General features: G+C 51.4%; 1 protein-coding gene across 1 annotated transcript in view; it reads left to right on the top strand.

Annotated features, from left to right (window-relative positions):
• The first annotated feature begins 404 nt into the window (after nucleotides 1–404).
• The window catches only part of GOSR2 (golgi SNAP receptor complex member 2), a 151,348-nt gene continuing 125,246 nt past the window's right edge, over nucleotides 405–26,506 (top strand). Inside the window, exon 1 of the mRNA XM_050763751.1 lies at nucleotides 405–425. The gene's annotated coding sequence lies outside the window, so the exon portion shown is untranslated. The remainder of the gene's footprint in view (nucleotides 426–26,506) is intronic.

Raw genomic sequence — 26,506 nt, 5'->3', positions numbered from 1 at the left:
GGCCACAGAAGCAAAACTTTCCTGATCCAGCAGCCATGAAGAAGAAGTGTTTGGGCATGCCCCTCCGTTTCTGTGCACCTTGGCAGAAATCAGACGCCAGCTACTGGGCTCGCATTTTATGTGCGTTCCAAAACACACGCTCACCTACGTCGGAAAAGGACAAGATAAAAGATGCGTTTCAAAAGAAACCTTTCCTCCTGCAGCCTCATGTGTCATCTGGAGACCCCTGCCCAGGCCTGACTCCTCGTCTCCTCTGGGGTTTTCCTCTTTTCTTTTCCCTCTTCCTGATTTCCCCTCTTAGTTTTCTTAGCCGTGCCGTGGGGTGTATCTGTTTGTGAGTAGGTGGAAGTTCTCTCTGCGAAGGTACAGGATGCTGACACTCTTGGGGTTCAAGGTAGCAAGCCTTTCCCCTACTGGGTTAGGGGCTCCACACCTTCCTTGGTTCTTGCCTGCAGCTACATTTCCCCCCACCCCAGGACTTCGCTTACCTTACTCCTTTGTTTTTTTTTCTTTTCTGAGACAGAGTCTCGCCCTGTCACCCAGACTGGAGCGCAGTGGTGCGATCTCAGCTCACTGCAACCTCCGTCTTCCAGGTTCAAGCGATTCTCCTCCTGAGTAGCTGGGATTACAGAGGACCACCACGCCTGGCTAATTTTTCTGTATTTTTAATGGAGACAGGGTTTCAACATGTTGGCCAGGCTGGTCTCAAACTCCTGACCCCAAGTGATCCGCCTGACTCAGCCTCCCAAAGTTCTGGGATTACAGACGTGAGCCACTGTGCCTGGCCTCCTCACTGTTTTCTGACCAGGAATGGCCCACTCTGCTCTGCAGAGCCTCACCTCCTCTCCTACTCCCTTCCCTCCTCTCACTGTACACAACACCCTGTCACCCCACCAGGCCAGGCATGTCCTGGTAAGGTGCTGGGGCACAGGGAATTTCTGTAATTTCTGTCTTCTGCATTCTATTCACATTCATCACAAAAGTAGGAAGGCATTTCTTCTGGGGGAAACACACTTTGTGTAGAAAAGATAAAATGTCTCTCTGGCTGGCATGGTGGCTCACGCCTGTAATCTCAGCACTTCAGAATTTTGAGGCAGGGGGATCACCTGAGGCCAGGAGTTTGAGACCAGCCTGGGCAACACAGCGAGACCCTGTCTCTACAAAATACAGAAAAACTAGCTGGGCGTGGTGGTGCACACTTGTAGTCCCAGCTACTGGGGAGACTGAGGCTGGAGGATCACTTGAGCCGAGGAGTTCGAGGCTGTAGTAAGACATGCTTGCACCACTGCACTCCAGCCTGGGCAACAGAGTGAGATCCTGTCTCTTCACAAAACAAAACAACTCTCTCTTACACACACACACACAGAAACAGCGAACATTTAAAGTCAAAAAATTCTAATTCTCTACAAATGGGATGTGTGTTCAACACAAAAGGCAAAATGCCAATGCACATTAGCTCCAGCTAAGGTTCCCCCAGGAATCACCCTGGCTAAGAGAAGGCCCAAATCACCATGGGTGGGAGGAGCTGTCCTCCACACAGAGGGGGTGATGACATCATGGAGCACCTTTATGGGGACACTCAGGCTGTGACTGAAATAAAGAACGCTTTTATAGGTGCGTACCCATGATGAATAAGATAAGGTGGCGTACATTTATTTGGGTAGAGAGTGGCTAATCAGGTAGTGAAGAACTCCACTAATTTCCTCAACTCTGCTCTAAGTAAGGTAGTAAGGGACCCTATTTACTGGGGCACTCAGAGTGGCCATTATTATTACTTTTTGAGACAGAGTCTTGCTCTGTCACCCAGGCTGGAGTGCAATGGTGCCGTCTCGGCTCACCGCAACCTCTGCCTCCCGGGTTCAAGCGATTCTCCTGCCTCAGCCTCCCGAGTAGCTGGGACTATAGGTGCATGCCACCACACCTGGCTAATTTTTGTATTTTTAGTAGAGACAGAGTTTCACTATGTTGGCCAGGCTAGTCTCGAATTCCTGACCACGTGATTTGCCCGCCTCTACCTCCCAAAGTGCTGAGATTACAGGCGGGAGCCACTGCGCCCGGCCAGTGGCCATTATTAATAATAATAATTAACATTTATTGAGCCCTGACTATGTGCCAGTTGCCATGTAAAGCACTTTACATAGAATACATCCTTTAATTTGCCAAAGAACCCAATTTGACGGATGATGACATGGGCTCAGAGAGGCTAAGTGACTTGTCTAAAGTCACACAGCCAGGAAATGGTGGCACTGAGATGGCAAATAAAGCAGTGAGGGCTGAGGGAGGTGGCTCACACCTGCAAATCCAGCATTTTGAGAGGCCGAGGCAGGAGGATCACTTGAGCTCAGATGTTCAAGACCAGCCTGACCAAGAGAGCAAGACCTTGTTTCTACTAAAATTTAAAAAAAAAAAAAATTAGCTGGACATGGTGATGCCCACCTGTAGTCCCAGTTACTTGAGAGGCTGAGTTGGGAGGATTGCTTGAGCCCGGGAGGTCGAGGCTGCAGTGAGCCAAGATCGAGCCATTTTACTCCAGCCTGGGCAACAGAGCGAGACCCTGTCTAAAATAAAAATAAAAATAAATGAGGGGAGACATTTACCAGGACAGGGTTTGTAGGGAGCATGTTCACAGAGGGCTAAGGAGGAAGGGAAGGAAGCACTCAGGTCCTGCTATGCTGCTCTGGTTGCTGTCGGGGTTAACAACCCTGCAAATTCAAATGCTGGGCGCCCGCCTATCATTCTTTTTACTTTTGAATGTTGGTGCGGATATTCCTCGCTGACGGTCCATTTCTTGGGCCAGACAAGGCTGGACCCACGCCCAAGGTATTGTGGGAGGAGAGGAGACCCCTGATCTGAGGGCTGGAGGCATTTGTATGTGAGACAGGACACAGAATTTCTGGGACCAGAGAATTCAAGGTGGCAGAGGGTTAACGAGACCTCTCCCAAGACAACACGCCTAGCAGATGTTGACAAATGTGGGCAAGAGTTCCCGAGCGAGAGGCCAGGGTAGATGACACACATTCCCAGCACCTTCCAGTCTGCAAAGCATTTCCCCACACAGCTTCGCTACAAATCCTCTCAACAGCCCTCAGAGTAGAGATGCCGGCTCCACGTTACCAATGACAGACTGCCATCAGCATCCCATGCTATCGCTACTTTGCCGCTCCGTCCAGACCCCACCCTCTGGAGATAACCAGTTTATTCCAGCAGAGTGCATTTATGCGGCACCTGCTGTGTGTTCTTCACTGAACTAGGCACGACGGGGAGATAACCAAGGCAGTGTCACGCGATGAAATCTAACAGGCAGGCCATGTTCGTAGGGAACAGCAGGAGGTTAGCAAGGGGACAGCCAGCTTATAAACTCTCTGGTGGGAGGGGCGCAGGGGAGAGCAAGTGAAGGAGGACATAGAACAGGAGTGGGGGTGGATAAACCACAAGACCTCAGGGAACTGTGCCCTGAGAGAAAAGGAAGAAGATGGGCATTTCTGGGACATTGATGTCACATAAAACTCTAAAACCCAAGGGACCAAGAAGGAAGGAGGCCAGGGCCTGAGGCCCTGCTGATGAGCTTCGATCTTACCAGCGGTGAAGAGGGGTCACCATCTGTGGGGCTGAAAGAAGCCCAGTCCCTATGTGCAGGCTGGACCCCCCGACAGGACCTGTCAGAGCTGGAAGGAGCCTTGGGGGTCTTCTGACCCAGCCTGCATATTGTACAGGGCTCAGAACTAAGGCCGTCTCACTGGGCTAAGGAGCCAAAGAATGTAGCGAGCTCTGAGAAGGGCTCTTCAAGGCTCAGGCTCTCCTTTGTTTGCAGAACACACTGTACCACCGTGGAGAGGATAAAAGTCTAAAATTCAGCACCTTAACCCATTCTCACACCAAACTTTCAACAGTCCTATTGGTCTGTAGATGCCTGGGAATTCCCTCCTTTTCCCAGGTCAGGAAGATCTCAACCTCCTTCTACCAGCTTCCCAGGACTTTTTTCTTTTCTCTTTCTTTCCTTTCCTTTTTTTTTTTTTTTTTTTTTTTTTGACAGATTCTTGCTCTGTCGCCCAGGCTGGAGTGCAGAGGTGTGATTTCAGCTGACTGCAACCTCCACCTCCCAGGTTCAAGTGATTCTTGTGCCTCAGCCTCCCGAGTAGCTGGAATTATAAGCACCCACAACCATGCCTGGCTAATTTTTGTATTTTTAGTAGAGACAGGGTTTCACCATGTTGGCCAGGCTGGTCTTGAACTCCTGACCTTAGGTGATCTGCCTGCCTCAGCCTCCCAAAGTGCTGGGATTACAGGTGTAAGCCACCATGCCAGGCCATTCCCAGGACATTTCTGAGACACCTGGTGGGAATTCTTCCCTGCTTACCTCACCTGTGTCCCTCTGAGCCACCATTTTGGCCCTCATTTCCTGCCCTCAGGGGCTGGAGCTGTTCCCTGCCAGGAATGAAGCTCCAGCCTTGTCTGTTCCCCCATAAACACCCTCTGGAATGTGCATCCGAAAACTCCTACCCCACACCAGCGCGTTTGGCCCCTCTACCAACACCCGATGTCTCACTTCCCTGGTGTGGCCAGCAGTGTGGAAAGCAGACAGCTGACTCTGTGACTTCTGGGGCTCCCGTCCGAGGTGGGGAAGAACAGAAGAGCCGGCCTCTGAGGTCTGAGAAGACCTGCCGGCACGTGGGCAAAGGGATGACAGCAAATTCTTCTCCAGTGACCCTCAGTCCCTGATGCCCTGTCTAACCCTCTCAGATGTGAAGCTATGAGCCCTCAGGAACATGTGGCTACCTCTAACCCAGCTCACTTGCCTGGTTAAAAGCAACCGCGGGTGTCCAGCCTGCAAACATTTCCCAGTGCACAGGGCCCTGTGCAAGGGGCAGTGGGTGACGACACCAAGCCCAGTTCCAGGAGTGCCCTGCTGTTCTGCGGCACTGTTGACTCACAAGCAATTCTGTGGCTGTGCAGCCTCAAAGCCAGCCCCACCCGGGGATCTTTGTCTTCCTGGGTCTATCATGAAGGTGGTGGTAACCCCCAGGCCTCTCAGATAACTCCTTCTCCTTCACTTGTGCACTCTTGCTCTCTGTCTCTGTCTCTCTCTCTCACACACACACATGCGCACACACACACACACACACGTGCGCATACATGTTAAATCCAACCCTGCAGTCCCATGGATTTCCATTTTGTTGAGATGAATAGAGGATTAAAAAAAAGGAACTGATCAGGTTGTCGGCAGGGTAATTATCAGTAAAAAGAAACAGAGGAGCTGTCCCCTCCGCAGGTGGTAGGTGGCAGGGGGTAGGTCGCACCCTCCACGCCTGCAGGCCAGGGCTTTGTGATCTGGCTGACCTGAATCCTCATCTTATTGCTACCACCCATTACCACATCTCCTTAGGAGGACTAACAACTTCCTAATGAGGAAAATTCACCCACTTCAAAGAGGCTGTGGGGAGGAATAATGGAAATGATGTAGCTAAAGCTCTTATCACAGTCCCTGGCATGTAGTAGGTGCACAGTAAATAGTGGTTGCCATTGTCATAGTGTTAATAAAGACCAATGACACCCTCTGTGCCAGGCACTGTTTGTGTGCTTGCCGCATATTAACTCCGTAATAATTCCTTTAGGAAGGTATGTTATCATCACCCCTCTCTCGGTGGGGAAACTGAGGCAGAGATTGGCCCACATTACCCAGCTAATTAGGGGTACATCTGGTCTGGCTCCAGAGGCTGAAGACTTAACCACAGTGTTCTCCTGCCCCTCTCAGAAGGAATCGGATGAGAGATCCCATCTGTATGTCCCACTCGGGGCACACAGAGAGGCAAGTGCAACTTGGTTCCTGCCCCGCAGGGGCTCCCAGCCTCGATAGGTGACAGATCCTAAAAAATGCAACTACAGGGGGGCCTAAGACGGGAGAGTGATTCACCGGCCAGACAGCCCGGTGTCCCCTGGTGCAAGATGAGCGGTGCCTGATCAGTCCCTGGTTCCTGACTGCTGCATAGGAGAGGGGCTCAGCTGGATGGCTGACTGAGTGGTTGACTGCTTCATTCATTCATTCCTGAGTGCACTGGTTCATTCCTTCAACGCAAGCCCCTCCAGAAAGGATGGTCTGGACTGAACGGGTTCACACAGGATGATTACAACAGAAGTCAGAGGACTCTCAGCTCGGTTACCGAGGAAAGTCAGACCACAAAACCAAACTGACTGAAATAGGCAGAAGACTCTTCTCGATCCCATCTTCCAAGTGGGTAATCGTTGTTACTTGTTGGGGGAAAAGGGCTCCGGGGTTAAATACTTTTGGAAAATAAGTTAAACAAATAAAAACGGGTCACACGGGCAGGGCCTCTCAGTGCTGCGACTATGCTAATGAGCTGCTAATATTCAAATGAGCACGGTAAACACCAAGAGGCTCCAAGTTGCCTGTGGCGATTGCTAAGTTTATTTGACTCCAGAAGCCTTTCTCAACAGGATTATGTGGGGCTGATGTTATAAGAAACATACTATCTGATGTCCTGCTCTGGCCCAAAAGCTGTCTGGAAAAGCTGTTCCAAAAAGCTGGGAGAGAGTGGAAGTGAGGCTGGGAGGACACCCAGGAAGACGGCAGCTCCAGGCTGGGTTTTGAAAAATCCTGGGAAGTTCAGGGCCAGGTGGAGGAGGGAAAGGAAAGAGTTTTCCAGTAGGGAACAGGGTCCTGAGAGAAAGATGGTAAAGGCCCAAGGCAGTGGAGTCCTCAGGAGTGGGCTTGCCCCAGGTGGGAAGGAGGGCCTTGGGCTATGGGAAGAGCAATCGCAAAGATGAGAGCACAGATGGGCACAAGCTCTTTGGAAAACAGTTTGGCATCATCTTGTGAAGCCGAACATTCACGCATCCTGCAACCTAAAGTTCCACGCCTAGGCAGGTACCTCCATGAACACCTTTCCCTGCTGTGCACAGCGAGACGCACATCCATGGCCAGGAGACAAAATAGATAAACTGCATATTCTAATGATGGACTATTATGCCGCTGTGAGCATGTGAGAACTACAGCAAGATCCAGGAACAGTCTGAAACTTAGAAACACAATGCAGACAGAGAAGAGCTCAACATAGAGGACCACATACAGTATAACACCATTTTTATAATGCTAAAAATATGCAAAATAAAACATTTCATTTAGGCATTATTACCTGGGAAAATCAGTTTTTTTGCTTGTTTTTTTGTTGTTGTTTTTTTGAGACGGGGTCTTGCTCTGTCGCCCAGGCTGGAGTGCAGTGGAGTGATCCTGGCTCTCGGCAACCTCTGCCTCCTGGATTCAAGCGATTCTCCTGACTCAGCCTCCCAAGTAGCTGGGACCACAGCCGTGTGCCACCACGCCCAGCTCATTTTTGTATTTTTAGTAGAGACAGGGTTTCACCATGTTGGCCAGGCTGGTCTCAAACTCCTGACCTCAGGTGATCCTCCCGCCTCGGCCTCCCAAAGTGCTGGGATCACAGGCATGAGCCACCATGCCCAGCCAAAAACCAGTATTTTTAAGTAATGGAATAAATATGTAAAATTCAGGATGTGGTCACATCTGGAGGGAGACGGGGAATGGGCTGAGGAGGACCTACAGATAGACACAATGGCCTAGTCACGGTCTGGTCCTTCAGGGATATGGTGAGGCTCAGATTTTCATTCTGTTATCATATCTAATACATATGATTGCTCTCTTGTATATGTCAAGTATTATGTAATAAAAATATTTTTTATCAGCTTGCAGGAGAACGGCTGGTATCTGCTTAGGCTTGTGCCAGCCGTACCATTGGCACATCAGCCGTTCTTCACCATGAATTCCTTCTCAGAGTTTAGCAGCCCTCTCTCACCTAAAGGTTGGATGCACATAGTGACTGCCAACCCTGGATCAGCCTGCATCCCACCCAGGCCTCCAGCACTTCCAGCCACACTTACTCACTGTGCTTAGCAGGGCTTACACAGTCAGTGCCTCAACCATTAACTAGGGTGATACTAAACCTACACAGACCACTTCTTGGAACCCCCATAAAAACCCCTGACAGGCCGGGCGCAGTGGCTCACGCCTGTAATCCCAGCACTTTGGGAGGCCGAGGCGGGTGGATCACAAGGTCAGGAGATCGACACCATCCTGGCTAACATGGTGAAACCCCGTCTCTACTAAAAATACAAAAAATTAGCCAGGCATGGTGGTGCGCGCCTACAGTCCCAGCTACTCAGGAGGCTGAGACAGGAGAATAGCTTGAACCCGGGAGGCGGAGGTTGCAGTGAGTCAAGATCACACCACTGCACTCCAGCCTGGCAACAGAGTGAGACTCCAAAAAAAAAAAAAATCCCTGATAACTAACCACATTTAATTCACCCTTCCCCTTCCTGAGAACTGGAGGCCTTTGTGAGTATTCTGGCCAAACAGGATACCAGAACACAAGGTCATGCCAGAGTCTGTGTTGCCTTTTGTCCACCGAGTCACTGACTTCTGCCACATGCCTCCTCACCTGCTTCTTTCTTCAGATAGGCTTACTGGTTGGGACAAACCAGCGTAAAGTGTGTGGGATTCCCTGAAGCCAGCCTTTTCTGTTTTGGAAGGAATTCAGATCTTTCTGCCCTAAAGAAGCCTGGCCTGGGATAGAATATTTTTATAACTCTGCTACATTAAATGACCTGTAGAACATCCTTAATTGCTCACCTTCATCTCAGTTTCTATTATTTCTACTTTATTATTTCTACTTTTTTTTTTTTTTTTTTGAGATGGAGTCTCACTCTGCTGCCCAGGCTGGAGTGCAGTGGTGTGATCTTGGCTCACTGCAACCTCCGCCTCCCAGGTTCAAGCAATTCTCCCACCTCAGCCTCCTGAGTAGCTGGGATTACAGGTGCCCGCCACCATGCCTGGCTAATTTTTGTATTTTTAGTAGAGACAGCGTTTCACCATGTTGGCCAGGCTGGTCTCGAACTCCTGACCTCAAATTATCTGTCTGCCTTGGCCTCCCAAAAGGTAGTGATTACAGGCATGAACCACTGCGCCTGACCAGTTTCTGTCTATTATTTCATTTCAACCTCACAACTACCTTGAGATCATATTTTTTATCCCCGTTATACAGAGGAAGAGACCGAGACTCAGATTTTTAAAAAACCACCCAAAGCAAAGTTCTAGAGCTATGAGGTGGACATCTGGGATTTACACCACAGGTGCTCTGTCACAGAGCCTACCCTCTTTCTGGAGTGCTATGTTGCCTCCCCTCACCAAGGTGAGATGCCCAGAGCTGGACTTCCTGGGAGACCACAGAGCGAGGGGAGTGCCCTCCCAGAGGGTGGGGACCAGCTGAGCCTGGACTACAACCTGCTTGGGAAGGAGTCTGATTCCTGGGCCAAGTGCTAACAGAATTCCTATTTATTTATTTATTTTTTGGAGATGGAGTCTCACTCTGTCACCCAGGCTGGAGTGCAGTGGCACAATCTTGGCTCACTGCAACCTCCGCCTTCCAGGTTCAAGCGATTCTCCTGCCTTAGTCTCCCGAGTAGCTGGGATTACAGGCACATGCCACCACACCCAGCTCATTTTTGTATTTTTAGTAGAGATGGGATTTTGCCGTGTTGGCCAGGCTGGTCTCGAACTCCTGACCTCAGGTGATCCGCCCACCTTGGCCTCCCAAAGTGCTGGGATTACAAGTGTGAGCCACCATGTCTGGTCTGATAACAGAATTCCTAACCGTGCTCCTGCAACAATCAGGATGATGTGTGAGGCTCGCTAGTGATGCAGAGGCCTACAGAGCAGAATCCCTGCCCTCAGGGGCTGACTCTTGCACTGGGAAGACAAGACAGATGCACATGAAGAGGTATCTGAGAATACAGGAAAATACACAACAAGTATCAGCTGGTCTTCCTGGCAGAGCATCACAGAGGCAATGAGAATCCAGCTGGAGCAGGAAGAAAAGAGTCTGGGACCAGCAGGTGACTCTCAACAGTATCCTTTCATCCCACAACCTGTCTTTGAGGATCCACTGTGTGCCCTGTGCTATGTTTGGTGGTGTGGGTTGAAAGATGATGGAGACCTGGTCCTGCCCACAGGTGACTTACAGTCTAGTCCATGAAATAGATGTGCTCAGAAGGGGCTTTGCTGGGGCCGTGGTGCTGAGGGAAGGCTGCACAGAGGAAGTGATGCCTGAACTATGATTTCAAGACTGAACAGGGGTTTGTAGTCATCCCAAGAGAAGGCAGGGGGTAGCGCAGAGGCACGGAGAAGTGAGATGCACACAAGAACAACACAGACTGTAACACAAAATTAATGTCAGCAAAACGTGTGGCTAACTCACTGAGTACACACCTGACCCTGTGCTAGTCTCACATGTGTTATATCCTTTCATCCTCACACTAGCCCTCATTATCCCCATTTTACAGAGAGAAAACCCAGGCTCGGAGAGGTTAAGTCCATCCAGATAAAAAGGCAGAACCATCTAGAGTCCAGGACTGCTGTACGCAGGCCCACGTGCTTACCCATGTTGGGGCTGGGAGAGGAGCGGGTGCAGGGCGGCAGGGGCCAGGCTGAGGAGTGTACAACGATACAGTCATATCTGCTGCTGCTGCACTCCTAATTAGACTGTTTAAAAATGACCAAAGTGGCCGGGCGCGGTGGCTCACGCCTGTAATCTCAGCACTTTGGGAGGTTGAGGTAGGCATATCACCTAAGGTCAGGAGCTGGAGACCAGCCTGGCCAACATGGTGAAAGCCCGTCTCTACTAAAAATACAAAAATTAGTCGGGCATGGTGGCGGGTGCCTGTAATTCCAGCTACTTGGGAGGCTGAGGCAGGAGAATTGCTTGAACCTGGGATGTGGAGGCTGCAGTGAGCCATGATTGCGCCATTGCACTCCAGCCTGGGCAACAGAGCGAGACTCCATCTTGAAAAACAAATTAGGCCGGGCGCGGTGGCTCAAGCCTGTAATCCCAGCACTTTGGGAGGCCGAGGCGGGTGGATCACGAGGTCAGGAGATCGAGACCATCCTGGCTAACATGGTGAAACCCCGTCTCTACTAAAAATACGAAAAACTAGCCGGGCGTGGTGGCGGGCGCCTGTAGTCCCAGCTACTCGGAGGCTGAGGCAGGAGAATGGCGTAAACCCGGGAGGCGGAGCTTGCAGTGAGCCGAGATCGCACCATTGCACTCCAAGCCTGGGCGACAGAGCGAGACTCCGTCTCAAAAAAAAAAAAAAAAAAAAAAAAAAAAAAAAAGAGAAACAAATTAAATTAAATTAAATTAAATTAAAATAAGACTGACTAAACTGATCAGAAAAGAAGATCCTTTGGGGCTGAGAAAGGCTAAAACATGGTCCAAGTTTAACAAAAAGGGACTTGGAGGTAAGTGACCACAGCTGTGAGGGAGGGCAGTGCCACTGTGGGTCTGCCGAGGGAGGGATGGAGACGATGCAGCCACATTAGAGGAGGCAAGCCTTCTTCCCGATACTGTGCCGGTTGGACCCTGGTGGAACCATTTCCCCGCCACGCCCTAGGGACTCACTGCAGCACGGATCCTGCCTGGAGTGAGACCACGCAATGAAGCCTCCTCCACCATGTGCCCAGTATTAAAAAGTTTCATGCCAGGTTCACAAACTGTTAAACGTAAGATATTCTATCCAGCTCATTAAGCTGTACACTGACAAGTTGTGTGCTCGCCTGTACGCATGTTTGTGATATTGTAAAATATATATTTGGTCTTCGACCTAGTTTCCCAGCGTACAACTCCTAAAATCCTTAGAATCTCCAAAGTGATGTCTTTTTGTATGCTAATGAGCTGACGGAGAGCTGGCAGCCCCTAGGGAGCTTCAGGATGGGGGCTGGTTACCCCAAAATACCCAGGCAGGATTAAAGGGTTGGACTTTTTTCTTTTCTTTTTTTTTTTTTTAACGGAGTTTGACTCTGTCTCCCTGGCTGGAGTGCAGTGGTGTGATCTCAGCTCACTGCAACCTCCGCCTCCTGGGTTCAAGTGATTCTCCTGCCTCAGCCTCCCCAGTAACTGGGATTACAGGCGCCTGCCACCACGCCCAGCTAATTTTTTTTGTATTTTTAGTAGAGATGGGGTTTCACCATGTTGGTCAGGCTGGTCTCAAACTCCTGACCTCAGGTGATCCACCTGCCTCGGCCTCCCAAAGTGCTGGGATTACAGGTGTGAGCCACCACGCCCGGCCAAGATTAGAGGGTTGGACTTTCAACCCCAACCCCGACCCCATCCTTCGGGAAGGGGAGAGGGGCTGAAGGTTAAGTTGATCACTAGTGGCCAATAGTTTAATCAATGATACCTATGGAATAAAGCCCCCATACAAACCCAAAAGGACAGGGTTCAAGTACTTCCGGATAGTTGAACACGTGGAGGTTCCTGGAAGGTGGCGTGCCTGAGGAAGGCATGGAAGCTCAGTGCAGCTTCTCCCAGACCTCGCCCTATGCACCTCTTCATCTGTATCCTTTATAATAAACCAGTAAACCAGTAATATCCTTTATAATAAACCAGTAAACGTGTGTTCCTGTGTTCTGCGAGCCACTCTAGCAAATTAATGGAACCCAAGGAGGGAGTCATGGGAACTCTGATTTATAGCAAGTCAGTCAGGACCACACGTAAAGCAGCCTGGGGCGTGGGATTGACACTGGAAGTGGGGGGCTGTCCTGGGGACTAAGACCTCAACCTGTGGGATTAGATACTATGTCCAGGTGGAGAGCGTCAGAATTGAATTAGATTGGAGGACGCTGACTGACGTCGGCCACAGAATTGACGGCTTGCTTGGTGTGTGCACGCATTTGGTCACAGAAGTCTTCTGTACTGATTATTGCAGGGTGAAAGCAGAGAAAAGACAGTTTTCATCTTTTCCTATACTTTCATTAAAAAGTTAATCATTCGGCCAGGCGCAGCGGCTCACACCTGTAATCCCAGCACTTTGGGAGGCCCAGGCAGGCGGATCATCTGAGCTCAGGAGTTTGAGACCAGCCTTGCCAACATGGCAAAACCTTGTCTCTACTAAAAATACAAAAATTAGCCAGGTGTGGCGGCACACGCCTGTGATTCCAGCTACTCAGGAGGCTGAGGCAGGAGAATTGCTTGAACCTGGGAGGCAAGGTTATAGTGAGCTGAGATCAGGTCACTGCAATCCAGCCTGGGCAACAGTGCAAGACCATGTCTTTAAAAAAAAAAAAAAAAAAAAAAAGTTAAACAATCATTTTATCCTCCTATCTTGGCAAAAACCGTATTTGCTACCTAGAGGACTAGATTGTCCCATAAAGTTCACACTAGACAGTGGTGACCTGGGAGATCCAGCCCTGAGCCTGCAGCCTGCCCATCCCTTCTGCATCCCACACTGGATGCCCCAGCCACACCCTCAAACTCCAGCCACAGTCCTTGCAAATGAATCTCCCTGGACCAGCCCTTCGCCACCAGCAGTGTGGCCTGCCCTGGCAAGATGAGCCCCAGGCAGAGGCCTGCAGGGCCCGGAAGCAGGCTCACAGCTGTCTGGGCCAGAAACCCCAGGAGCCTAAATTCTCATGATGCAGCTGAAGAGGGTGGGCATGGGCTGTAGGTGGGCATTTCTCCCTGAGGACCCAGCATGCCTTCTCCTTTCAGGTAAAGCGTGTTTTCCCTTATGTCCTGGCTGTGAGGAAACGCAGGGGAAGCTCCATTCTTAAAGCTCCATCCTTGCACCCGCATTGACCTTGACTTCCATATTTGTCTTCTCCTTGACCTTGATCCTGCTCTTCTGTTTTTGTTATTTATTTTTATTTTTTGAGATGGAGTCTCACTCTGTTGCCCAGGCTGGAGTGCAGTGGTGTGATCTCGGCTCACTGCAACTTCCACCTCCTGAGTTCAAGCAATTCTTCTGCCTCAGCCTCCTGAGTAGCTGGGATTACAGGCATGCATCACTATGCCCAGCTAATTTTTGTTTTTTTAGTAGAGACGGGGTTTCACCATGTTGGCCAGGCTGGTCTCGAACTCCTGACCTCAAGTAATCTGCCTGCCTCGGCCTCCCAAAGTGCTGGGATTACAGGCGCAACCCACCGCAACTAGCCTGTTTTTATTTTGTTATTTAATTTGATGTGTTTTCCGTCATAAGCCTCTTGAGGGCAGGCATGCTGGATTCCAGACTCCCTGCCCTATGGGGAAGGGAGACGCTGTAAGACACCAGAGGGAAGCCTCTAAATCAGAGAACTGGGGGCAGGCCTCCTCTTTCCCTGATTTAAAGGCAATTATGTGGCTATAGGACTTGCAGGAAGTTGTAGAAAAGCAGGTGAGAGATCAGAAGAGGGAGAACAAGTAAAGGTGAGTAGAGGATGGGTTGCCTGGGAGAAATTGTTCTAGGGAAGGAATGAGAGTTGAAGCCAGCTGGACTTCCTGGGTCAACTGGGGACTTAAGAGAACTTTTCTTACAAGAGGTTTGCAAAATGCACCAATCAGTGCTCTGTAAGAACGCACGAATCAGTGCTCTGTAGCTAGCTAGAGGTTTGTAAAATGGACCAATCAGCACTTTGTAAAATGGACCAATCAGCACTCTGTAAAATGGACCAATCAGCAGGACGGGGTGGGGGGACAAAAAGGGAATAAAAGCTGCACCCCACCCCACCCCCCAGCAGCAGCAACCTGCTTGTGTCTCCTTCCATGCTGTGGAAGTTTTGTTCTTCTGCTCTTCACAATAACTCTTGCTGTTGCTCACCCTTGGGGTCCTTAAGAGCTGTAACACTCACTGCGAGACCACAAACCCACCGGAAGGAACCAACTCCAGGCAGGAAAATTCAGAGATGAGACAAACCCTGGTCCTCAAGTGAAAACTGGAACCATAACCCTGGAATCCCAGCACTTTGGGTGGTTGAGGCAGGAGGATTGTTTGAGCCCAGGAGTTCAAGCAAAAGTAATGTAAGGAGATGCCATCTCTACAAAAAAAAAAAAAAAAAAAAAAAAAAAAAAAAGCCGGGCACCGTGGCTCACGCCTGTAATCCCAGTACTTTGGGAGGTTGAGGTGGGCGGGTCACCTGAGGTCAGGAGTTCAGGACCAGCCTGGCCAACATGGTGAAACTCCATCTCTATTAAAAATACAAAAATTAGCCAGGCGTGGTGGCAGGCGCCTATAATCCCAGATACTTGGGAGGCTGAGGCAGGAGAATTGTTTGAACCCGGGAGGTGGAGGTTGCAGTGAGCCAAGATCTTGCCATTGCACTCCATACTGGGTGATAAGAGTGAAAACTGTCTCAAAAATAAATAAAAATTAAAATTAAAAAAATTAGCCACATACAGTGCTTGCCTGTAGTCTTAGCAATTTGGCAGGCTAAGGCAGGAGGATCGCTTGACCCCAGGAGGTTGAGGCTACAGTGGGCTGTGATTGTACCACTGTACTCCAGCCTGGGCAACAGAGCAAGATCCTGTCTCAAACCAAACCAAACTGAAACTTGACAGTGATATTCACATCCCCAGGAAGAAAACCTGGGTCTGGATTAAGGAAAGACTGAAGCCAGATCTAAGGAGGAACTTCCTGGTTGTGGTGTGGTGTCACTGAAGGGCCTGGCTTTAGGCAGTTTGTCTCTTGTTTAGTGCTCTGGGGTTTACCACTCATGGAGCCTTGGGCAACGGAATGGTGCCTCAGGGCCTCAGTTTCTCATCTGTAGAATGGGGATAACTAGAGTCTCTGCCTCCTGGGGTTGTCGGGAGGATGAGCTAATGTGTGTGCTTTGTTTCCTCAATGTATGTGATACCTGGGACATCATAAGCGAGGAATTACTAGCTACCACTGGAGCCTGCCCACTTGCTTCTGAGCTCCTTACAGCTCCCGGTTGGGTCCCGTGAGTCTCAGTTTTCTTTTTTTCTTTTTTGTTTTTTGAGATGGAGTTTCACTTTTATTGCCCAGGCTGGAGTGCAATGGCCAGATCTCAGCTCACCGCAACTTCCGCCTCTCAGTTGAAGCGATTCTCCTGTCTCAGCCTCTGCAGTAGCTGGGATTACAGGCACAAGCACCACGTCCAGCTAATTTTGTATTTTTAGTAGAGATGGTGTTTCTCCATGTTGGCCAGGCTGGTCTCGAACTCCTGACCTCAGGTGATCCGCCTGCCTTGACTTCCCAAAGTGCTGGGATTACAGGCATGAGCTACCGAGCCCAGCTGAGCCTCAGTTTTCTCACAGGTAACTTGGGGATGAAGAGGCTGCTTTCCTGAGGCTGCTTTAGCTTCCAGGACAGTGCAGAGGTCACAGACTCCATCCTTACTGGTAGCAGAGAAAGGCTCCGGAATCCCCTAGAGAAGCTGCAGTTAAGATGGAGGACCACCCAGCCTGAGGCTAGACATTCTCTCCCCTGAAGTCAGGGGCTGGGTGGGGTGACGTGCAGATGTGCTGCCCAAGGGCAGAAGCGGAGGGGAGGGGAGAGCCAGTCTGAGTTGTGAGGACACCTCGCTGGATGAATGGGGAGATCCCTGGCCAGTCACTCCCCTCTGCTTCTCCTTGGGGTTCCATCTGCAGAGTGGGGCTTGGCCCTCACGAAGGCTGCTGGGGACGGGAGCAGCTCCGTTGGAGAGAGGGCAGTGCCACCTGGGCGCTCCATCACCTGTGGAAAGGTGGCAATAGCACTGTGGGCTTTCAAGGCAAGGGAGGGTGGGAGGAACCAGACGTGAAGGGAGCCAGGAGAAGGGGTGGACACAGTCATTGGCCAGGAACAAGAGACAGTCCCTAGAGGAAGATTAGGAACCAACCTCAGCTTTAGAATGGAGAAGATCATGAAGGAAAGAAAAGAGGCGACTTCTCTGAAGACAAGCTTTTTGTAGACTTGGGGAAAAGCTGACAGTAAAGAAACAGCAAGAAGGCCGGGCATGGTGGCTTACGCCTGTCATCCCAGCACTTTGGGAGGCCGAGGCAGGTGGATCACTTGAGGTCAGGAGTTTGATACCAGCCTGACCAACATGGTGAAACCCTATCTCTACTGAAAATACAAAATTAGCTGGGAGTGGTGGCGCGTGCCTGTAATCCCAGGTACTTGGGAGGCTGAGGCAGGAGAATTGCTTGAACCCGGGAGGCGGAGTTTGCAGTGAGCCGAGGTCACACTACTGCACTCCAGCCTGGGCAACAAGAGCGAAACTCTGTCTCTAAATAAATAAATAAATAGAAAAAAAAAGAAACAGAAGTGGACTGGAATTCTCACAACTCAAAACTATCCAGTCAGGACCAACTCCCTCCCAGAGCAATGTTTATTTTGCTTTTTAATTCGCATGTGCCTTGCTTCCTTCCAGAAAGGATTTGAAGAGGTTGACAGCAAATGTGTATCCTAAAGACAAGTCTTTATTGAGGATCCACTATGCCCAGGCCAGGTACAAAGACTCCAACATGCCTGCCCTCAAGAGGCTGATGACGGAAAACACATCAGATTCAATAACAAAATGAAAACGGAAGAGCAGGATCAGGGTCAAGGTCCACCCGGGTGCAAGGATGGGGCTTCAGGTGGACCTCTAAGTTTTCTCACAGCCAGGACATAAAGGGAAGCGTGCTTTATCGGAAAGGACAAAGCATGCTGGCTCCTCGGGGAGAAATAAAGCTGAAGGTCGAATTGTAAAAGTGAAATGAACAATTGGCTATGTCAGAGATACCAACACAAGAATTGGACTAGGGCAAGAAAGAAGATTCTGCCCGACTGCTTTCTGGCACTTATATGATGGAGACCAGATGCAAAGCAGCAAAAAGGACTAAGTAGAAGGAAAGAGCTTAGTGCTGGAAGGAATCTGAGAAGTCATTTACGCTATCCTTTCGGTTTCACAGATGAGGAAACTGAGGCCCAGGAGGCAGTGATTTGATCAAGGTCGCCCCTTACCCATCCCAGGGGCAACAAAATGCTCACATGGCCACTGCTGTCAGCAACTGTGCAGTCCCAGCTTACGGACAGTCTGATGACTTGTGGAAAGGTGGCCAGTGAGGAGGGCACATCCCCAAATAAGAGACTTCCCAGACGTTCACAAATAGTATCTATAAGCCCAAAGTATCAGCCTTTGAGTGGAAGGTCAAGTGTAAACCTGCCTCAAAACCATCCTTTGGGGAACAAAGTAGAATATGAACAAGCACATTTTTATGCCAGTAACAAGTCCACAACCGAGCTTGAATGGTGGTAGAAGGAAAAAGGGCTTTAGGTCCACCAGGATGTGGGCTCGGCTTCCCACGCCATACCCAGGCTGCACTATGGGACTCCCTATCGATAAACTGGCAAGAATTAGACTCAGATAGATCATGGCGTCTGTATGGGGACCAGCACGTAGCACACAGTCAACAAACATATTAACCTCTTCCTGGATAGAGAAACAACTTCCGCCAATTGCAATCTTAAAATTAACGACTTAGACACTTAAGCATCATGTGAGCTGGTGAGCGTGGAGGGGGAAATAGTACACAAATAGGAAACGTTTGCAAATGGAACTGGGATTTGAAAGAATGAAAATGAAAAGAAACCCAGGGGAATTGACACTGGGAGAAAAGGCTCATCTCCGCTTCTGGGGCAGCAGCCTGCTCTGGTCGAGGGGCCCGTCCATCTTGGGAGACCCTCTAAGGACCCTTCATAGTTCAGGGCTACATGACCTAAGCCAAGTGGGGTCCAAGCTGAGCAGCGCAGAGCAGACTGACCCCTGCTTAACAGGCCCCGGGTTGGGCTGCCTTTTAAAGTCAGAGAGAAGAGGTGGAAGTATTTCAATGAACAAGCAAAAACGTGAGTACTCCAGTTGAAGAGGGATGTTGGGGGGAGGTTTGTGAAAGGTACAACTGCGCAGGTGGACAGAAGCAAAATCATAGGGAGCCTCAGTGCCAGATAGGAAGAGGGGAGCCATGGGAGGTTTTAGAGCAGGGGAGTGGCACCCTCAGCAATCCGCCTTGTGAAGATGATTGGTGGGAGCTGGAGAGGAGGCGGGATGCCTGCTCACTCACGGCACAAGCCCCTATTTGCATTACTAATGAGATTGGTTTTCCTTGCTGGCCCAGCTGGCTCTGGCAGATAAGTGGGACTCTGTGCCCAGGGGCAGGTTTTCCAGAAAGGTCTTCCAGACAGACCTGGGTGCTTGGTCCTTTTGCTCCCATCCCCCTCCCCAACACACATGTTCACACACTCAGTCCTCCCAGTTTTTCCAGCCGAGCTGGAGGGAAAGGCTTGTGCCCATCTCCTAGTTTGCTAGGCCTTACCCAGGCCATTAGGATTCCCTGATGACTACAGGCCTCAGCAGAGCCCCTTCCAGCTGGCGGCCCTTTGCCCTTGCCCCCCTCACCTCCACCTACATCTTCCCATGTGTCCCTGGTTGGAAATCTCACTCTGGGTCTGGCCGGTGGTTTTTGCATTAGGCCAGGAGGATAACCAAGCCCCATGCCCTGAGCTGTGAACCTGGGCATGCCCCGTGACCAGTTGGCCTCAGACCTGAGGCCTCTGTGCCCTCTCCCGGGGGCTGTCCATTGAGCATCAGGACCCCTACAGGAAGGAGCTGAGGACTCCGCTGTCCAGCCCGGCTTCTTCCTCTGCTAGAAATATCAACTCCTCAAGCTCAGAGGCTCAGCGTTCATTCTTAGCACTGTCTGAGCAGGGTGTAGCTCTTATTCCTCTTTTCTTTCTTTCTTTCTTTTTTTTTTTTTTTTTTGAGACAGAATCTCGGTCTTGTTGCCCAGGCTGGAGTGCAGTGGTGCAATCTCGGCTCACTGCAACCTCCGCCTCCCAGGTTCAAGTGATTCTCCTGCCTCAGCCTCCCGAGTAGCTGGGATTACAGGCGCCCGCCACCATGCCCAGCTAATCTTTTGTATTTTTAGTAGAGACGGGGTTTCACCATGTTGGCCAGGCTAGTCTCAAACTCCTGACCTCAGGTGATCCACCCCCCCTCAGCCTCCCAAAGTGCTGGGATTACAGCCACCACACCCAGCCTTCTTATTCCTCTTTTCTAGGACTCACAATGATAGTTAACTTCTCTGGAAAGAACCTGACACTTCCCAAAGTGCTTTCCCAAAGAGTATTCCACCTGAAGTTCTTCACGGCCCTGCAAGCAGGCAGGGCAGGTGGTTGTGTTATGATCATCATCCAATTTGCAGATGAGAAAACTGAAGGAGGGAGGAGACTCATCGACGGTATCACAGCTCTTTGTGTGTAGAGTTCAGGGCTCTGCACGCCCGACCCTTCCCTGAGATCAGCTTTCAGTGACCACCCTCTCCACCAGGCACAGATGGAATAGCTGGGCCACCTGAACGTGGAACACAGCCTGCAGGACTGCAATCTCGGAGCTGGAAGTCCTTGGCCGGCAGCTTACCCAACTCTCCTATTTACTGAGACTCAGAACAGTTAAGGGAGTTGCCTAATATCAAGATGGTGGCAGAGCCAGGTCTCAGGTGCCCTAACTCCCTGCCCGGAAGCCGACCACCTCCTCACACTGGCCCCTCTCACCCCAGAGCCCGCTCCGGCGTCTCCTTCATTCCCTAGATGTATGGGTGTGCCTGACATTTCTGGAATTCACTCCACACACATAATGAGGCCATTTTGAGAAGGCCCGCCTCGGGGGGAACCAGAGAGCTGTCTAGTGTCCCCATCCTGACCCCTGCCAACTCCTCCCGGCTGTACAAGCCAGGCTGCAAACAGATAAATCGACACCACTGGCTTCGGAAAGCCGACCCCTGCTCGCCCTACACCTTTCCAGCCTGAAGAACTAGCAGTGAGGGATTTGGGATTCACCGCTGCCATGCAGGGAACGAAGCGGCCTCAGGTGTCATCAGGCGGGTTGCTGCATGGGTCAGTATTAATGTGGCAAATGCTGATGTCAACTTAGCAGGTATGGAAACAGAATGGGGGCTCCTATCAATGGCGTGGAAGTGATTGTAGCTGCACCCAGTGGCATTGGTGTGACTCTCTGAGATATTAGTTTGACATGAGGGTATGGGGCTGTGCCTGCTGGCAGAACTGTTGTGCACCTGGGGTAGCCGCTGTGCTCACGAGAGATAGGCTGCCTAACGCTGAAGAACCGGGTTTCAGCCTCTGAGCGCAGGACCTTCTCTCCAGCCGCCGTGGCCCACTGAGACCCGAGCGACAGAAAAGGAGCAAACGGGCAGGCAGGCCCTCCCAGGCAGCAGCAGGACAGGGTGCCCGAAGGAGAGTGTGGAGTTGCCACTCAAAAGATTCTAGAAACTCTGGTTGGGTGCGGTGGCTCACGCCTGTAATCCCAGCAGTTTGGGAAGCCGAGGCAGGTGGATTACCTGAGGTCAGGAGTTCGAGACCAGCCTGGCCAACATGGTGAAACCCCATCTCTGCTAAAAAATACAAAAATTAGCCAGGCATCGTGGCGCACACCTGTATTCCCAGCTACTTGGGAGGCTGAGGCAGGAGAATCGCTTGAACTCGGGAGGCAGAGGTTGCAGTGAGCCAAGGTTGTGCCACTGCACTCCAGCCTGGGCAACAGAGCAAGACTCTGTCTCAAACAAAAAGAAACTCAATAAACTCAACTCTGCCCAGGTGCCTTAGCTATTTCCCTGCCCAGAAGCAGGCAGGAGACCGAGTGCTCCTTCCCAGAAGGCCCGTTTTCCAGCACGTCACCGTCCAGTCTCCCTTGCAGAAGTCCTGGGAGATGGGATCCGGCCTCCTCCCTCTCTTCCCACCTTCTCCACTCCCAGAAGCTATTCCTGCACTCCTGGCGTAGCCTCTCATTGAGAGCAGGGAATTCCCTCTCTGGCAGCAGGATAAAGAAGGACCCTGCTTGGAGCTGGGACAGCCAAAGGGACAGGGCCTGGACGGGGAGGAGGTAGAAGTCTGGCCCCTGCTGCCCCCCGCCCACATACCTCCACCCCCTTACCCCCGCCCCAAGAATGTAATTAAGCAGCAGCTTCTGCCAGGAGCCAAGCTTTCTGCCTTCCGACTATAAATCACCTTCTGAATCATCTCTCAGCTCCTAGAGAAGGAACTTCTGCTCAGGCTGCTCCAGGCGGCCCTGGTGCCACTCCCCCTGGGAAGCCTGCCTCCCCCACCCCTCCTGTGCCCAGCCCCCTGGCTCTAGGTCCTAGCAAGAGTCTGGCAGACTCTGGGGGTCAGGGAAGGATGAGGGGACACTCCAGTAACCTTCTCTACCCTGCCCGCCCCTTCCTGGGCAGGCAAAGAGCTGCAGTGAGGTTAGCCTAGCCCAGCGCCCTCAACTTAAGAATAAAGCTACAGCACTGTGGGGCAAACAGGCAAAAAGAAGAAAAGGAGAAAACAGAGCCAGGTGTGGCAAATCTGGGAGGGCTTCTTGGAAAAGGCAAGTTTGGCTCCAGGGCTTCAGTGAGCCAATAGCTTGCAGATAGGAGGTGAAAACAGCTAACATCGATATATTTCCTGTACGCAAGGTATCATTCTAAGAAGTATTCACTGAATCATTTTTGAAACCCTATGAAATAGAGGCAATCATTACACTCATTTTACAGATGAGGAAACTGAGGCTTGTAGAGGTTAACTTGCCCTAGGTTACCCAGGTAGTACATGAAAAAGCCAGATGTGAATGCAGACGGCCTGGCTCCAGAAGAGTGGGAGGGTTTGGGGCGAGGTTTGGAAGTGCAAGCAGGTTGGCTTGGCGGGAGTGGGGCAGCCAGCTCTTTGGGATTTAGGTCAGATGGAGTCACAGAAAGAAAGGGGTGGACTGTCTAATACAGGCCCGGAATGTGTGCCATGGAGTGTCATGCTTCACAGCAATGAAGCCAGAACCTGTCATAGCCCTGTGACTCTGAGAGGCAGAAGGGACCCCTCCATATGGTTGACGAAAATGAAGCCCAGAAGGAGGCAGGGACTTGAATGAAGCCCAGAGAAGGGAAGGGACTCATCCTAGGCCAAGGGTCCATTGGTATTGAACTTGGAATTCAGACCTAGGTCTCTCCAACACCCCACTCTCACCATTTTCCAGCATACAGGATAACATGGATGTACAGATGTAACCTCAGGATGGCTCTTTGCAGGGGTGCGGGTGGGGCTAGGCTTGCCTCCTCCCTGCGTTAGGAATGAGGGGTGGAGGATGTCTTGCCCTCCTTGGCAGCTGGAGAAGGTTTCTGTGCTCACATCAGGGTGGGTGGCAAAGGTTCTGCTCAACTCCTGGCTCATCACATTCTGAGACCAAAAAAATTTCCTTTTTCCCACTTCTTTTTCCCTTGAAGGGTCTGTTAGCTGCATCCTCCTGTGAGATAAGTCACCTTTCCTGTGCCATCCCCTGGTTTCTTGTCTCCTGCCCAGACTGAGGAGAGACTTCCTCCAATTCTACATCTGCCCAAGTACCATTCATGTTTATTAGCATTAAGTTCTGTAGTGAATAGGATGAGAGATGCTTGCTGGGCTGAGTCCATTCTTTGGAGATTGCTAATCAGAGCCCTCTCTGCCTCAGTTTCTCCACCTTTGTCAGTGACTGAGCATGTACCCAGATGGTAGGGCTTGGCTGGGTTTGCCACTGGTGAAGCTGCAGCAAGTACCTCCTAAAGAACTTGGCACCAAAGTCCAGCTCCTGACTCTTTTGACCTCCTCGCCAAAGGTCTTCCCACCAGGCCAGGATTAATTGCAGGGCAGACATCATAGACCCAAGCCCTCAGATTCCCTGGGGTGGAGGTGGGGGTGATACTCAGACTCCACCCATCACTCACCTCCTGGCCCCGGAGCTGTGGATAAAATGCTCTGAGAGTCTAGAACTTTCCCTGAGAGCGTCCCCTTCCCCCATGCCGTCCCCACACATATTAAAGCAGGTTCTTCTAAGGACATAACTCAGCTCAGGCTCTTGGTATTATTACAACGTTTGACCTGTTTTTTTCTTTTTAAGCCAAATGTGATCCTATCAGAAGAATACCAACGGATCAGCCACCAATTTTGCTCCCTCTGGACTCCGAAGCCCCACCCATGATGGGGGCGGGGTGAGCAGGGGGGCTGTTAACTCACTTCCAAGAGACCTGGACTAATTTCCCCGCCATATCCCCCCAGGGAAAGGTCTGCCCTGGAAGGGAGACCACCCGGTTAAAGCCTGGCCATCCGATCTGGTATCTGCCCATCTGTCTGTCTGTCTGTCTGTGGGATCAACAGCCTCCAGCTAGCTCAGCTCCTCACCAGCCCCAGCCAGCCCAGCCCCAGTGAGCTGTAATTCCTGCCTGTTACAAGTGTTAACACCTGGCCTGGGGCCTTCCTCCCCCGCAGTCTCCAGGTGCCTCCCTGAGCCCAGCCCACTGACCCCCACGGGGTTTGACTGAACATGTTCACAGGCCTCTGAAAGGCAGGTGGAGGTGGGAGTGGGTGGGAGAGGCAGCAGGACATGTGACAGATGGGGAAACTAAGGTAGGTCCTAGGCAGGTGCTCGAGTGGAAGGATGGGTCCCAGGACGACGAGAACGCAGGTGTCCTATTTCCCAGGTCACTGCCCTTGTCCTCTGCAAAACACTTTCACCCAAGCTGTGAGGCAGGGCAGTCTGGGGACCCCTGGGTGAAGTGTAAGGAAGCAGACCCAGATGGGTGGCCACTGGTCCTCAGTCACACAGCGGCAGGGTGATCTCCAGTAGGCCCCCTCCATCTGCGTGTCCACCGCTGGAATGTAGCAGGTGCTGGGCTAGGCCCTAATAATATAGGTTCATCCCCCCACCCCACACCCCCAAGAAGGAGAAGAAAGACAAGTTTCTCCAGCAGGAGCTAACTGGGACTGACAAGGGGAATTTGAGAAATCAGTGCTGCTGTTTCCTGTCCCGGCTCTGTCACTACCTGGAGAACATCTCTTCCTCCCAGGGATGTCAGTTTGAGGCCCCTTAGAGCTGTCCCTTCTGGTCAACCTTCTCTCAGGACTGGGGTCTGAGCAGTGCGGGCTCAGGGTGTTGTGCTTGAGGGTCCGCATGGACGGAAATCCCAGCTACCTGACTTCCCCTGTAAATCCTTCCTGGGGAATGAGTGAGCTGGGTGGTCCAAAGAGGGCAGGCCAAGATGGGCTTAGATGCTCAAAGTGCTGGAATCTGACTGCCTGGCGGGGGCTAGGTTGGGAAGTGGGGGCAGAAATGGAATCAGGAAGCAGAGGCCCATCTACCCTACAGCCCCAGCCCTAGCCCTGAGAAGGTGACTCACCCTCCACCCCAGCTCCAAGACCAAAGGAAAACAACCTCAGAGAGAAGGGCCAGTGACTCTAGCGCCTGGACAGACAGGACAAGCTGGTGTCAAGGAATCCTGTGCCCCTGCCTCTCTAGCGTGCCATCCCTGGCCAGCTGTGCCCCCTGAAGCCACCTTGTGAGACTTTTGCTTCCTATTGGACCTTCCCTCCGGGCCCATGGCTGCCCACCAGACACCCAAGCTCAGGTGTCATTCATACCCACAGGTAGATGTCTGCAAACATATTCACAGCCATTCAGCCCCAGGCCCAGCACCTGGGGACAGGATCACAGGCAGACTCAGACACAGCCCTCACACAGCTATGGACTTGAGTATTGCTCTCCTCCTTACAAGCACAATCAGGTCATGGCCATGAGCACTGATATTCACGCACAAAGACATCTGTGGGGCTTTCCCCACACTGTCATGAAGGCATGCGCACGCACGTATACACACACACACACACACGCTCACTCACATGCCCAGTCATGAACACAGTCAAGCCCAGCGTCACAAGCAGACACAGGCTCTGACCTTTACATGGGCAAAGATACTTCTAGACTTCTCTCTGTCTCTTACACACGTACATACACACATCACAGCATCAGCCACTTGCTAACACTTGTGTTCAGAGACACAGCACAACCTGTCATGGGCCATGGATTCCCCAACACACACACACGATTTCACATCCACAGTAGCCCAGTTGCAGGCACAAACACTTTTGCACATAGAGACACACTAGTGTATAGAAAACACTTCTCGGGGTCATAGACCCAGAACACATACACACACACAACACACACCCATACATCTCTCTCCTCGGCTTAGACAAAGCAGCATTCCTGTCCCCCACCAAATTCCCAAACAAGCCATGTGTCTAGCATTATGTTAGGGCCAATGTCTTGACCTTCCAGGTTTCCCCAGCGTTTCCTCCTATTGGGTAACCCCTATCTAGATGGTCCCCAAGACACCATTTAACACCAGAATCTCCACTGACTGGAAGAGTGCCCTCTTCTAGCTCATAGGGCTGGAGAGCCTGGGCTCTCTTCCTCAGTCCCTGCCACCTATGGGCTGCCAAGCCTTTCCTTCCTGCCCTCCCCCAACCCGCCAGAGTCGCTGCGAAGGCAAGGCAAAAAACGGCATGGCCTTGGCCGGAGAATGGGAAGAGGGGCAGGAATGGCCGGGTGAGGCTAGACTGGTGTCGGCAGCAGTCTTTCCCCAGACTGGCCAAACCTCCTTCCTGAGGTCCCTGGCTGCCCTGGCCACCCCATGGACTTCTTTATGTGCTGGAAGCCTCAGGTGAGCCCAGCCCCAGGGAAAAGTGTGGGTTGGGCAGAAGAAAGACTTCCCCTTGGCTGGCTGTCCTGGGAGCAACTCCTAGTACCCTCTAAACAGAGACCGTTGGCCATGTCCCCACCCTCTCTCCCAGGGGCCCCAAACACCCAGACACAAATGCTACCACCCCA

Source organism: Macaca thibetana, chromosome 16 (genome assembly GCF_024542745.1).
Source record: "Macaca thibetana thibetana isolate TM-01 chromosome 16, ASM2454274v1, whole genome shotgun sequence".
In the NCBI taxonomy this organism is placed as follows: domain Eukaryota; kingdom Metazoa; phylum Chordata; class Mammalia; order Primates; family Cercopithecidae; genus Macaca; species Macaca thibetana.
The sequence above is the reverse complement of the archived record's forward strand: the minus strand, read 5'-3'. Positions and strand labels throughout refer to the sequence as shown.